Here is a 15,243-nt window from a genome sequence, read left to right as displayed (position 1 = left end):
ATTACTTTTCTTGTCATTTTACAAATACTTGTTTTAGTGTTCTTATTTATTTCTTGATTTTCTTTTGCTGCAGAACAGAAAAATCGAGTAGCCACAAAAGTATATGCGTGCCATTGTGGCCTGATGGATTCATTATCGGGTGGTTGGGCTGGGAAACGGAGGGTTCATCCCTACTATCAAGCATGTAATTATTTTATTTTTTTGTGTGAGCTGTTCGGTAAGACATCAGCAGCAGCCGCTTTCATTGAAGGGCGAGAGGCTTTGCAAAAAAAAGAAAACTCGCTTTAAGAGCAGTTCGAGCGCCTCTGCACAGCTTTCGAAGCGCACTAGTCCGAGCAACCGCATATATAGTTGGCTGTGCATCATGTTGGGAGAGCACAGTGTTCACTTTCCCCCTGCCTCTATTCACTTTCGTTCACCACCTTGCAGGGCAAAAGATTAGACATTTGTTTCGTTTACCGCCATGCTTTTTGTCTTCTATGCTTTCTCACTTCATCATCATCATCATCATCATCATCATCATCATCATCATCTCTTATGTCTAGTGCAGGACGAAGGTCTCCCTGTGCGATCTCTAATTACCCCTGTCCGGCGCCAACTGATTCCAACTTGCGCCTGCGACTTCCCTAATTTCATCACCCCACCTAGTTTTCTGCCGTCCTCGACTGCGCTTCCCTTCTCTTGGCACCCATTCTGTAACCCTAATGGTCCACCGGTTATCTAACCAACGCATTACATGACCTGCCTCGCTCCATTTCTTTCTCTTAATGTCAACCAGAATATCGGCTATCTCTGTTTGCTCTCTATCGCTCTTTGCGCTGTCCTGAACTTCTTCTGGAGCTTCTTTCTCAACCTCCAAGTTTCTGCCCCATATGTTAGCACCGGTAGAATGCATTAATTGTGCATCTTTCTTTTCACTGATAACGGTAAGCTTCCAGTCAGGATCTGGCAATGTCTGCCGTATGCACTCCAGCCCATTTTTATTCTTTAAGTTTCCTTCTCAAAGCCCGGGTCCCCTGTGAGTAATTAACCTAGGTAAACTCACACCTTCACAAACACTGGGTTGACTAGCGATCCTGGACTCTTGTTCCCTTGCCATGTTATTGAGCATTATCTTTGTCGTTCAATAACAATAACAATAACAATCAATGAATGAAACCGTAACTAGACTGGCTTCAGAAACAGTAGTCGAAGTGGGAGGCAAGGCACCAAGGCAACTAGTAGGCAAGCTCTCCCAAGTAACAAAGGACCTAATAAAGAAACGACAAAAATGAAAGTGTCCAACTCTAGAGATAAGATATAATTCGCGGAACTGTCAAACTTATCAACAAGGCGAAAATAAGTGATATTCGAAACTATAACGTGAGAAAGACTGAAGGAGCCGTAAAAAATGGATGCTGCCTGAAAACAGCGAGAAATAAACTTGGCATAGGACAAACTAAGATATATGCACTGAAAGATAAGCAGGGTAATATCATGAGCAATCTCCAAGATATATCAAAAGAAGCGGAATAATTTTATACTGACCTTTACATACCCCGAGGAGTCAGGATACTTCCATTAGTAACAGTAATGAACAGGATATATAAACTCCTATAACTATCGATGAGGTCAGAAGGGCCTTGCAAGACATGACACGAGGAAGAGCGGAAGGGCAAGATGGAATAACATTTAATCAAAGACGGAGGCGACATATTGCTTGGAAAACTGGCGGCTCTTTATACGAAGTGTCTATCGACTGCAAGGGTCCCAGAAAGCTGGAAGAAGGCAAACAGTATACTAATTCACAAAAAGGGAGACGTGAAAGAATCGAAAAATTATGGGCCCATTAGCTTACTCCCAGTATTATATAAAGTATTCACCAAGAAATACAACAAGGGCAACACTGGACTTCAGTCAACCAAGGGAACAGGCTGGTTTCAGGAATGGATACTCTACAATGGATCACATCCATGCCATCAATCAGGTAATCGAGAAATCCGCAGAGTACAATCAGCCTCTCTATATGGCTTCCATAGATTACGAAAAGGCAGTTGATTCAGTAAAGATATCAGCAGTCATAGAGGGATTACATAATAAGGAGTACAGGACGCTTACGTAGACACCTTGGAAAATATCTACAAAGATTCCACAGGTACCCTAATTTTCCACAAGAAAAGTAAGAATATACCTATAAAGAAAGGGGTCAGACAAGGAGACACCATCACTCCAATGCTATTCACTGCATGCTTGGAAGAAGTATTCAAGCTATTAAACTGGGAATGCTTAGGAGTAAGTATCAATGGAGAATATCTTAGTAACCTTCGATTGTTCTGTTGTTCTGTTCAGCAACACTGAGGACGAGTTGTAACAAATGATTGACGACCTTAACAGAGAGAGTGTAAGAGTGGGGTTGAATATTATTATGCAGAAGACAAAGATAATGATCAATAGCCTGGCAAGGGAACAAGAGTTCAGGATCGCTAGTCAGCCTCTAGAGTCTGTGAATGAGTCCGCTTACCTAGGTCAATTACTCACAAGGGACCCTGATCGTGAGAAGGAAATTTCAGAAGAATAAAAATGGGTTCGAGCGCATTCGGCAGACATTGTCAGATCCTAACCGGAAGCTTACCATAATCATTAAAAAGAAAGGTGTGCAATCAATGCCTTCTACCGGTGCTCACATATGGGGCAGAAACTTGGAGACTGACAAAGAAGCTCGAAAACAAGTTAAGGACCCCGCGATGGAACAAAGAATGTTAGGTGTAACCTTAAGAGAATGGAAGGGTGTGGATCATAGAGCAAACAGGAATTGCCGATATTCTAATTGACATTAAGAGAAAGAAATGGAGCTGGGCAGGTCATGATGCGTAGGTTAGATAACGGGTGGACCATTAGGGTTACAGAATGGGTGCTAAGGGAAGGGAAGCACAGTCGAGGACGGCAGTAGACTAGTTGGGGTGATGAAATTAAGAAATTCTCAGGCGCTAGTTGGAATCGGTTGGCGCAGGACAGGGGTAATTGGAGATCGCAGGGAGAGGCCTTTGTCCTGCAGTCGACGTAAAATAGGCTGATGATAATGACGATGATGATGATGATCATCATCATCATTCTACTTTGGAACTGCCCAGGAATATTTTCTGTGAACTTTAGAACTGATGTTAGTGTTCTTTTTAAAAGGAATATTTCTTTGGCTACCATTCGATGGTTTCGCCATGGTCGGTCATTCGCTGGTCGGCTTCTTGCCGACTATATTCACGTTCACTTAAAAAAAAAAATAGAAACGCGTCCGGCGGCAGCCTTCGAACCACACCCTTCCCCCCCCCCTCCCCTCGGGCAGCAGCCCGATGCTTCTTTTTTCTTTCATAGCATTTATTACAAATATGAAACGTACGCGCGTTAGTTAGTTACATAGTGGCCAAATCAGTCATATCTGCATCTATAAGCAGAAAACAAACACTTCACAGTACAATAAAACAATTCTCTAAAAGGAAGGCAAAAGGATACACTCCATCAACAGAGGGTACCAGTCCGGTTGGAAGTCTACTTTGATCATAAAAAAAGTTTTATTTGTGAAATCATCTGAATGAAATGTGAATGCGAAGATACAATTACTTCTGCATTCAGATCTAACATGCAAGTTTTCCATCAGTTGTGCAACCATATAAGTTGCAGCATGTCAAAAGGCGCATCTTGACATTTAGGTGGAATAAGATATCGTATGCTATGAGTATTTACATCGATTCTTTCTCAAATTCCTTTGGAGAACAACCCAAAATAAGATGGTGTCCTTGTGTTAATAAAGCACTACTTTATAGTTTCCTGTACATTAGAGAGACGACAGTTTATCGGAGACACATAGGTGCCTCTCTACTTAACCAGGATTTAACAGGTAACATTTCAATATGTACTTTGGAGTGTGTATAAATAAGCATTTACAGACACGTGCAAGCCCGTCATGTCCAGGTAAGTCGATGTATATATTGATATAACGGAGGTATAAAAAGCATACCAATTAGTTTCTTATACAAATTTTTCCGTGAGATAGAGAATGTTCATTTGTGGACCTCACTTCCAGAAAGCGCACTGAGAGGTCCACTTCATGCATCAATCCCTGCAAATCAGGAGGGGAAGCGGATTTGTCGAAATTATCTGAATTTGGTAAACCGTTGACAAGATTAACTTGTAGGAACGCCCGAAGAGACGCGTGAGAACCGTCACGACAAAAGAAGAAACGAGGCACTAATTGTCTAACCAAAAGGTGAACCATTCCAAATCCGGCAGCACTAACTCGCCTGAAAATATTGTCGCGCTTCTTTGGCCCAAACCTGATTAGGCCACAACCGCACATTCACTGCTCTCATGCCAACGCCAACTAGCGCTTCGTGATGATCTCCCCGTGTTAGTGATTGTGATTCGCATACTATGGCACGTACCCAGAACGGGGGATCGGCCAAGAAGCATGCCAACGTGTTGATTATGATGATGATTTTTATATTACGGCATATACTCATCATCAGGGTTGGTCAAAATATCGACTCGTCATCGCGGCCCTACGAAAGTGGATGTCGAGCAAAGCTGTCCAAACCACTGGCCCTATAACGTAAAACTATTCCAATATATATTTATTCCAATCTCCTGACGTCAAATTTGCGTAACCGCCGAGGCAAGCAACGGGTGGTAACCGGCAGGGTTGTCTGAACAGACCAATCAAAGGCTCTCCTCGTTTATAGGAGGTACTTTTGTTTGCTTTAAGAACGAATAACATTGCCTAAACTGATCGGCTTGTCTTATCTAATTGGCTGACAAGAGGCGAGGATCATGCTCAAATGGAGAGGGATTCGATGTGGCCGAGCCAGTGCACGGAAAATCGATAACCGGATGAAGAGGGCGGTGCCGGCGTCTGCGATTGGTCCGCTTTCTCTTACTTAGATTGAGGTGGCTCGTCGACAATCATGACGGCATGCCACGGGAGCTTAAGAATGACACTAAAACGGATCCTCAGCAAAGAAGAGTTGGCATAGCAAGGCCGTAAACGTGTCGAAAGAGCTTGAAAACGTTACACGGCAACGCAAAAATGTTTATTGTACGCAAATAAACCCATGCTCTCCGACAGGTGCGAGTTGCCTGTACCTGAGTGATAGGTGGCAGCCGTCTTCTATTCCTTTCGGAACAGGGCAGCGTACGCCTATTTAGAAAATTTTTCAGTTTTCTTCGGCATATTAATGCATCTTTAGCGCATACACGTCACTTTGACAAGGTGAGTTCTCGCGGTTTTGTGACGTCGCGTAACAGGCAGGAAGTGGATGCAGCCAGAAAACTTTTGCCCAATAGCCGAGCGTTAATAGCTAAAAAGGTGTCGACTCAGAAATAACTATTTTTTTATTTGGTCCAATCATGCATAATCAGTGTGTACGCGTCATATCATATGGGGAACTATCGCGGTTTTCGTGACGTCGCGTGACAGACAGGCGAAGTGGGGGTTGTCCAAAAAAGTTTTGTACCAATCGCGGAGGGCTGATTGCAGAATTGGTATAGAAAAGTTTGGAGTAGCTTTACGTTATAGCGCCTCACCACTACAACTTCTGAGGGGGGTATGCAATGCTTTATGGCCTTAGAGTAATGCTAGTAATGGGAGTAGGCAAGCAGGCAGTGAACTTTATTCAGGTGCTGAGGAGCGATGGTAAATTTTACAGCACGCCGCCACCCATAGCAGTGCTGCAACAAGATTGAAATCAGTTGATAGGGTGGTTATATTACATACAAAAGGCTAGGGATGCCACTCCCCGCGTCGCAAGCTGCCGTCACCGCGGCAGCCTGCGCAACAGAAATCTTTACCGGAAAACGTGTTCGGGGAGCTCTACGTGCTTCGCATTGCATGTAGGCGCCGGAGCGCCTTATCATCAATTATGTGGTTCGGATGTTTGTTTTGATGAGGCTGTTCTTTATTGAAACGTATGCTGTTCTGTATATAGTATGCACGATTCCAAATTATGTATGCACTGTTCGCTTTACCTTCCTGAGTGCTTGTAGCCTCTGCATTACCGCGGTATGAGCCATTGCATTTGGGGGTATGAACCATTGATGATGATAGTTTTCTGCCGACGTTACGTCACAAATAAATCCCGGGATCCTAGCCATAGACAGCTCAGCTGTAAAAGCGTGTGGTACATATCGTGCCAACGCCAACTATCTTCGAGATGACCACAGCATGTTGATGATTTTGATGTTCGTACTATGGCTCATACCTACAAAGGAGGACTGGTCAAGGAGCGTCCGGTACATTTAAAATAAATAAGAATAAATGAAGAAACACAAGCATATCTATAGAACATGTCATATTGCGTAGCATAAGTACGCGAGGGCATATGTGCGCGCCAGTTTCATTTAGGCCAAAGGCGCAGGAATGAAATGGGGAAGTTTACAGCATTGTATTACCCGCTTCACGAAAGATTCGCTTCGCATAGATTCCAACATGTGCGTTGAATCTGCACAATTTTCTCTCATCATCTTGGATTGTTTTGTGCAGATTCATAAAGCCAAAAAGGAGAGGTAGCTGTTGCCGCCTATAGGCGGTTACATCTGAAGTACAAGTAACCATGAAAAGAAAAAGAAAAGAACGAGAAAGGAAGTGCCTCTTGAACACATTAAAAAGGGCTGCGCCGCATAGAATGTTTTGAGTGCGCTTTAAATTTAGTATGATAATTCTAGTAATCACAAAAAGTGCATTGGTTTTCGGCAAGAAACGGGCAAATGTCAGAGCAGGTAGAAAACGGGACCATTATATAACATTTAAATTAGATAATAATTTTAATATTTTTTTTTGCCTACCAGGGGCTCCACCCAGGGCAGCCAGTCAGGAACAAGCTCTTGCGTTTTGAGCACTTCAATTTACCGGACAATGCTCTTTACTCTGTTTTCTATTTGTATAGTAAGGTAACAAGTGTAGGTCACTGATATTTGTAAGGTGTTAAGAAACCGGTAATAAAGATAAAAAAAGGAATCGTGGCCTAGCGGCTATAGTGCACCGGGCTGCTGTGCTTGGCGTCAGATGTTCGATTCCACCGTCGGACACTTGAATGTTCTTCTTCTAAAACGAGGCGAGATTGGAACCTACCTACTTAACGCGAAGTGCCTGGGATGAGCCAAAGAATGCTTCGCATTAAACAAATTAATAATAATAATAATAATATTTGGGGTTTTACGTGCCAAAACCACTTTCTGATTATGAGGCACGCCGTAGTGGAGGACTCCGGAAATTTTGACCACCTGGGGTTCTTTAACGTGCACCTAAATCTAAGCACACGGGTGTTTTCGCATTTCGCCCCCATCGAAATGCGGCCGCCGTGGCCGGGATTCGATCCCGCGACCTCGTGCTCAGAAGCCCAACACCATAGCCACTGAGCAACCACGGCGGGTCATTAAACAAATTAATTCACTGAACTCAAGCTGAAATGATGATGCATGATGCTCAAGCATAAGCTCGTCGCATTAAATGATGTCGCCGAGAGATAAATTTGTGCGGAGACCACCGACGATGATTGTCGATGCAAGCGATAACCGACTGCTTCGACAAAGCTACTCGCTTCTTAAAGGAATGGTGCGCTTATATATGGCACTGAGGATATTTAGGTTACGTTTGTTGTTTCATTGCGTTATTCCGTAGAGAACAGAGTCATTAGTCATCGTCATCATCATCATCATCAGCAGCAGCAGCAGCAGCAGCAGCCTGTTTTATGTCCACTGCAGGACGAACGTTTCTCCCTGCGATCTCCAATTACGTTAGTCAGTACATCTGTAGTAAAAGTATAGGCACAGGGCAAGGGCGTTTAGAACTATAACAGTTATTCAAGCCACCAACCACTGACCACAGTGAAAACGTATTCCCGGGCTATAGGTGCTTCATTAGGACAGCAAATGGCTTTCAGATGAAAGGCTTTCATTACGATAAATGGAAAAGCAACAGGAGGAATGAATACTACCATCAAGATTTTAGGTTGTACAGAAATAAATCAGTAGGAATGATGAGAAAAAACAAGTTCTGCTATACTAACCTAATTCAATGAAATGAAGGCCACACAAAAAAGATATGGCAAATTGTTAAAGATGTCACTGGCATAGGAGACAGAGAATGCATCATACCTGATTATCCGACAAGTGACGTGGCTGAAAAATTTAAGAATTACTTTACTAATGTTGGTCTGAGTATTGCGCGTAAGTTCTCTACTCATATACACAATTTAAACGCACCCTGTACTGTTGGCGATAATTTTCATCGACGCGACGTAACTGAAGATGGCATCAGATAGATGGCGATGATGCCATACCTTCGAGAATTCTAAAGGCAAGTATTGATGTTCTGCATAGTCCGTTGTGCCACATATTTAACTATGCATCTTATTCTAAAATTTATCATAACATACTTAAGACTGCTAAACTAATACTAGTATACAAATCTGGTGAGCTCCCATGGCCGACAGCTACAGACCGATATCTGTCCTGAGTTGTATCAACACCACGTTTGAAAAGTTAAATTTCGTCGCAATTAAAGACCTTCTTGTGTAATCGTAGCGTGATTTGTCCCCAGCAGGATGGTTTTCTTGCCAACAGGTCCCCTTCTATTGCTGTTCGATGCTTTCGCAATATATTAATTCCGCTCTGCATGAACACAACATTGCAATAGTAGTATTGTTGGACGTTAGGAAAGCATTTATTGCGGTTAGTTATTTCATTTTACTGGAAAAAAAAACGCATTGCTGTAGAATCACGGATAACTCACTTTATTTCTTTTCCTGGTATTTATCAGCGCGTAAACAAAAGCTAGTCATTGGTCGCATTAATTCATCTTACAGTGCTACTAACTGCGCGGTACCACAGGGCTCAGTTTTGGGCCCTATATTGTTATCTCCTTATATAAATGATGCCCCACAAAACCTGCAGAGGTCAAAAGCACTGATGTACTTGGACGACACTGCTTTGATTTTTACAGGACACTACCTTGCAGCTCTCCAAAACGATGTGATTACAGATTTGTCAAACATTTTGGTATGGTTTACCAAGAATCACTATCAACTGTGCAAAAACAAAATACTTTGTATTTCATTGCATATTAACGTAGTAGTGGAGAGGTGGAGAGAAGTAATTAATAAAGGGAAAATCAGACATCCGCCCGTTCGTAGCAATTGCTACAAAGGAAACCCATACGGGTTCCTCGAAAGAAAAGCCTTAGAGATGAAAATTCGTCCTGGTCCGGGACTCGAACCCGGGGCCACCGCCTTTCCAGAGCCGCCGCTCTACAATCTGAGCTAACCAGGCGGCTAGCAGATGGCAGGGCGAAGTCGAATTCGTCAACAACACACGAAGCAAGGGCAAGTGTTTGAAGTAGTAGTTCTGCGGAAATCCGCAAGGTGGAGAGAAGTAATGAATAAAGGGAAAATCAGACATCCGCCCGTTCGTAGCAATCGCTACATGAGCCACATGAGCACTGCTGCATTTTTGCAGATGACTGAGCTCCGCGACTGCCTTCGATTCCGCAGTAACCACGCTCTTGTGTGAGCGCGCGCATCACTTGTTTTTGCAGCGAAGCTGTTAGACTCTCGGTGGTCGGCATTTTTAGTGTCCGTCCGTAAACAAAAACTATCATCACCAGCAATGGCTCATAGTCCCCTTTCGCAGGGCCGGGATGCGAGTCATTTTTGTCCTTTCTTTGCCCTTTGCCCCTTTGCATTTTACTGGTCTCCTCACTTCTACATTCTACAGTGTGGGGTCGCAAACGACGTGCGACCTGGTTTACCTCCCTATCTCTGTTTCTGTCAGTCCATCGTCTTTGAGTATTTCTTCTCCTTTGCAACTAGTTGCACAATGTCGCAGCAATGCTCTGTTGCCTTTATTGTGTACATTCATTGGAGATTATGGCTTTGAAAAAGCGTACTCCTTGAAGATCTGTAAGCCTGTGATTATGTTATTACAGTTCCAGCATGTGTCCCGTGTGTATGTGACCAAATTTCAAGGAAATGCATTTCCTTTGTTTCGGTTAGCACACGCCCGACGATGGTTCCTTGGCTGACGGGGAAGTTGCGTTGTACTTTGTATCCTCAAACTTTCTTTTGTTGATTCTGCAATGTACTTTCTATCCTCACATTTTCTTTTGTTAGTTCTGTTTACAACTTTTTTGCAAACTAAGTGCGCAATGTTGCCAATAAAAGAGCTGTCATGCGCCCGTAAAGCTATATTTGACAAAGGCCGGAACCCGGCCGTAACGTCAAAAAAAAAAATACCCATACTGTTGTCAGGAACGCTCTCTCTCTCTCACAGACACGCGCACGCACGCACACACGCACGCACACACGCACGCACCACACACACACACACACACACACACACACACACACACACACACACACACACACACACACACACGCACACGCACACGCACGCACGCACATTCACACGCACACACGCACGCACCACACACACACACGCACACGCACGCACGCACATTCACACGCACACACGCACGCACCACACACACACACACACACACGCACGCACGCACATTCACACGCACACACGCACACACACACACGCACGCGCACGTTATGCCAATCCCGTTGTTTTATCAAAGGTAAGGAAGAAAGAAAGTTGACAGGACATTGCGCATGCTCTCGTAAGTGATTAAGGAGTAGTCGATTGCCTAAGGGAGGTTGAAAGGTGGACAAAACAAGGAAAAGAAATAGAAATCCAGGGTATAAAAAAACTGTCTCCACGTAATGTGGGTTTGAGCTCAAGAGACGTGAGTGTTGCGTTGGGACTAAGTTGATAACAACATAACCGTGGCTGGCTACTTCTCGTTGCTCTTGTTATTTCTGGTTGCTTCTCGTATCTCAAAGTCCCTTCACAGTTCCTCCCTGGAGCTCCACTCGGAGGAAGTTCTTTATTCTCGAAGAGTCGGAGCCACGAAGACAAAGAAATGGCGGCTCGTGGATTTGATATGTACAGATGAGGAAGAAATGCAAATATTATGCTGAATATATATATATATATATATATATGAACTTCCATACCACTCATTCGACCAAATATGACTCGTACTATTCCAGTCCATCTTCCATTTAAGCCACGAACGCGAACAAAGAGTCATTCTTTATTGATAAATTCGGTACATTCGCTTATGGTATATATGCATGAGAGCTTGGGTAACTTATCTGTTCTCCCAAATGAGTCCGGTACGCACTAACAACGAACCAACCAAGTGCATATTTCCTTATCTTTCGTTTCTCTCGGTCTTTTTAATATTGTTGCGGCTGCTACGAACCTCATTGGAAGTGGCCTCTTAGCTCCACTTTAACCGTAAAACGACGATGCCTGCGGCAAAGCGGCGTCCCGCAGCGTCACATTATCGGGGCGCTAGGTGTACGTCATTTTCTTTTCCTATTTTGTTGGTGAAAAAATACTTCTCGCTGTGCTACTCCACGCGTCGAGTGCAAAGCTAGAGGCATAATCGGGACGGAGAATTGGTAGTTAGTGCAAGGAAAGCGACAAATGCAGGCAACGCTGAAAATTAGCCGCGTTCTTGCCAGCGATAACTAGCACAGTGCAAGAGAGCGCTATTGCGCTGCTGGAGCGAGCCGCACGGTGCCGCGGCCTATCTACTTTCTCTTTCTTTCAATATTTGTCCTTTATATTTCGCCCGTCTTCCGCTCTTACGACATCTTTCATAACGGTCTTGTGACACGTGTGCAGTTCGCCTACGCACACGTGCGCCCCCCTGTGGCGTTTGTAGGCAGTTCCTCTGCACTATGCACATGCGCTCTTCTTTCCTTTCTAATTCGAGGAATCACGACCCACTTTACAGTGCTTATTTGCTCACTTGAGCGACTGTACTCAACAATCTTCATCACTTTTCCTGTTTTCCCCTTTCCAGGAATATATTTTTGTAGGATGCTTGTTATGCTGGGAAACAGACAAAGTTCACGCCAACTATGCTGTTCCGATATGCGTGGGATGTCTTAACCAGTCTGTAACGTATCCTAAAAGTGTTGGGAATTAAAAGCAAGATTACCCCCAGGTTGTTAGATAAAGAAAAATAAAAAGTGGACGGCAATATGACACCACGGTACTGATTTCGTCGTTTTATTCTTTGACTTCTGCAAACTTTCAAAACACATTCCCATAATATCTCATTTCAGTTTTGGAGATAAGAAGTCGCAAGTGGTAAATTACGATGGTAAAAAGGATCAGGGAGGGTAACATCACACCATTTTAGGCAGGACGTGTTGCACGCTCAGTGCTGTAAGGGCGGGAGATTCTCATGGTGCACAAGCGACTGGCCTTACTTCTACAGATTGGTGTGTTTTCTTTGAACAGCAGCCACTCGAAGACACTCCAGTAGCTCCGAAGAAATTCTTAGGCGATTCTCTGCAGTACGCTAGAAGCTCATAGAGGCTCACCAAACGTATGGAGGCTACCCGTGTCCTTCGCTCCCCCGACATATGTCGAAACCCGACAGCAGCATTGAACATTGCTACAAATCAGTCTGCAGTAGTGCTAGCGGATAAATTGGCAGATTCCTTTGCGACTATGACTACGGCGTATACACGTACAGCTTCATGATATCCGCTGAGAGAAAGCCCAAGGTAGGACGATTACAACGCGGACTTCTGTATTTATGAACAACGACATGCGCTTCAATTATCGAAACAGCGCAGTGCGCCAGTTGAAGAGGGAATATCATATCTATCACTCTGGAACGTTGGTGGATCCTTTCACCGAGGAATGTTAGATGAATACAATGACATTTCGCGGTCTGCCAAAACTCCACTGAACTGGAATTTAGCAGTCGTGATACATGTGCTAAAACCAGGACGTGCAGCAAACCTCCTTAAGTGTTCTCGTCCCATCTCCCTCACATCACATCCTGAAAGGTTGCAAGAACGCATGTTAAATCAGCGTCTTACTGATATATTGCGCAGGAATAACTTTTTTCTCGAAGTTATGAGTGGTTTTCGTCAAAATAACTCGGCAGCAGATACTACTGTGGACCTGGCATCATCGCTAGAGCCAGCAAGATGTAATCGTTTGTGTGCGTACTTCCTCTTTCTGGACATCACGCAAGCCTTTGACTTTCTCTCACACGTGGCCTTTGTCGAAGCCCTCAAACAGGGTGGTAGCCTTCCAGTACACTGGTGTTGAAGGCCGCACACTGGATTACGTTATGTACTAGTTATCGCACAGAGCAATGAAGGCACGCGTTGATTATGTGAGAAATAAACCTCGCCCTGTTACTTGTGGAGTTCCTCAGGGCAGCGAACTGTCGCAAATTTTCTTCAATTGTACGCTTCTATGCCTACATCGCTGTTTATCTGAGAGAGGGAACTATCCAATAGGTGTTGCAGTAAACACACACGATATGGCCTTTTGGATTACTCGTCCTTCAAGTGCTGAACCACAACTAGGAGCAACAATGCACGCTGAACTGGATGCGATAGCGGAATATCTTGATGAAACCGTCCTTCATATTTCTCTGTCTAACTCGGCAACTATTGCCTATCACACACGACAGTTAGCACGACCGTCCCTGAAATGTTTTCGACTCAAGAATGTTTCTATACTTTGGGTAAAACAGCATAGATACCTTGATATAATTGTGGATGACCCAATAAGCTGGCGACCTGCTGTTGAGGCAGTGCGTACATTACCTCGGTCTCTTCTAAAATATGTGACGGCACTGACAGTTCGAGGCAATGGCTGTGATCAGACAATTACTCTACGAGTTTATCAAGCACCGTTGCTTGATAAATTCGAAGAGCAATATTTTTGCTTTGCTTTTGGCCAGTGTTCCACGTCGACAGATGGCTCTGCTAGAGAAAGATCATCGAGTGGCTCTTCGAGTAATACCCCGCCTACCACATTCAGTGGACACCACACAAATTGGTATCTCAGGAAAGGAGGCTGCTGTTGCCCCAGCGGCGTCAGCGCACAAGCTTGACTTCACAAATAACAATTTATGTGAACTCGACGACAGTAGACTGCCTAACGCCACCACTTATAGCGCTCACACCCGAATGAAGGCGTCGCCAAGGAATTGTATCCTACAACAATCTCTGGCCATGTCCTAACCCTCGGCAGTAGGTCACTATAGCTTAAGTTACACATCAGGTGCGTTAATGTCGCACATCGCCTTCACCAACAAGGACGTGCGCCGAGCCCTACGCGTACCTGCCAACCTTTTAACTTCAATATTCAGAAAAATCCCGTAGACGCAACCCCGAAATGGTGAGAGAGGGGAGATAGCACGCAATATTTCTACTTTTCCTGAGAACACACCTTTCGTGGGATACGTACGTACTTTATTATCAACGATTTCTCTTTACAGGCTACATACATACAGCAGCCACATTAGGACCAGCAGAGACTGACAAGCAACACATCGTTTTTAAATCGTAGTGACTTTTGCAGTAGCTACGCTGCTAAAGATTTCGCCTGCCTCAGGAACTTCTCTGAATAAGCACGCTCGAAGCAGGTCCTTCTTGTGTACTCTCACAATCAGGAGGCGGAACTTGACGAGCAAAAGTTTTTCGCGAACAGTTTATTTACCGGGAAACTTGGTGAGTGTTCGTAAAAACTTAGACGGAGCATGAATTTATGGTGTTTACGAAAAATTCGGTAGACATGGCAGGTATGCCTCCGTGCCTGAGTTGTGGACACCGCTGCGAAACGCTTGAGCACTTGTTGTTAGAATGTCCAACTCTAAACAGTTGTCGCTGTAGGCTGCTGAGCAAGTTTCAACTGCATAATCTTGCTCAAACTGCTGTTAATGATATCTTATTTCCGGAAAGTCGTGCGTCAACTCGATATGAGGCTCACAAGCTGTACTGCAATTTTTGTAACCTCGTGATGATACTCTCGTCTGTTACACTGCTACTCGGCGTGTGACTGTGTTATGTGCTATTTATTCCTCTATTTTGGAGCGCAGCTCTTAGGCGCCGATTCGTGCGTCCAGCGTCAGCGTGCATCGACGTCGTACCTCGTAACCGAGCAAACGAGCACAGCGAAAGATGAAAGCGACCGCGGAGCGCAGCGGGAGATGAAAGAAGAGAGCGCAAGGAGGAAGGCGGAGGAAACAGCTACAGTGAAAGCAATAAGACTGAAAGGAGGGCTAGTAGGTTTGACGTTATTGTGGAAAGTTTTGCGCGCACTAAACAACGACAACAAGGACACAAAACCAGCGCAGTCTTTGTGTCCTTTTCTTGCTGTCACCGTTTA

The sequence above is a fragment of the Dermacentor andersoni genome, chromosome 1, assembly GCF_023375885.2.
Source record: "Dermacentor andersoni chromosome 1, qqDerAnde1_hic_scaffold, whole genome shotgun sequence".
NCBI lineage: Eukaryota > Metazoa > Arthropoda > Arachnida > Ixodida > Ixodidae > Dermacentor > Dermacentor andersoni.
This window is presented reverse-complemented; position numbering follows the sequence as displayed.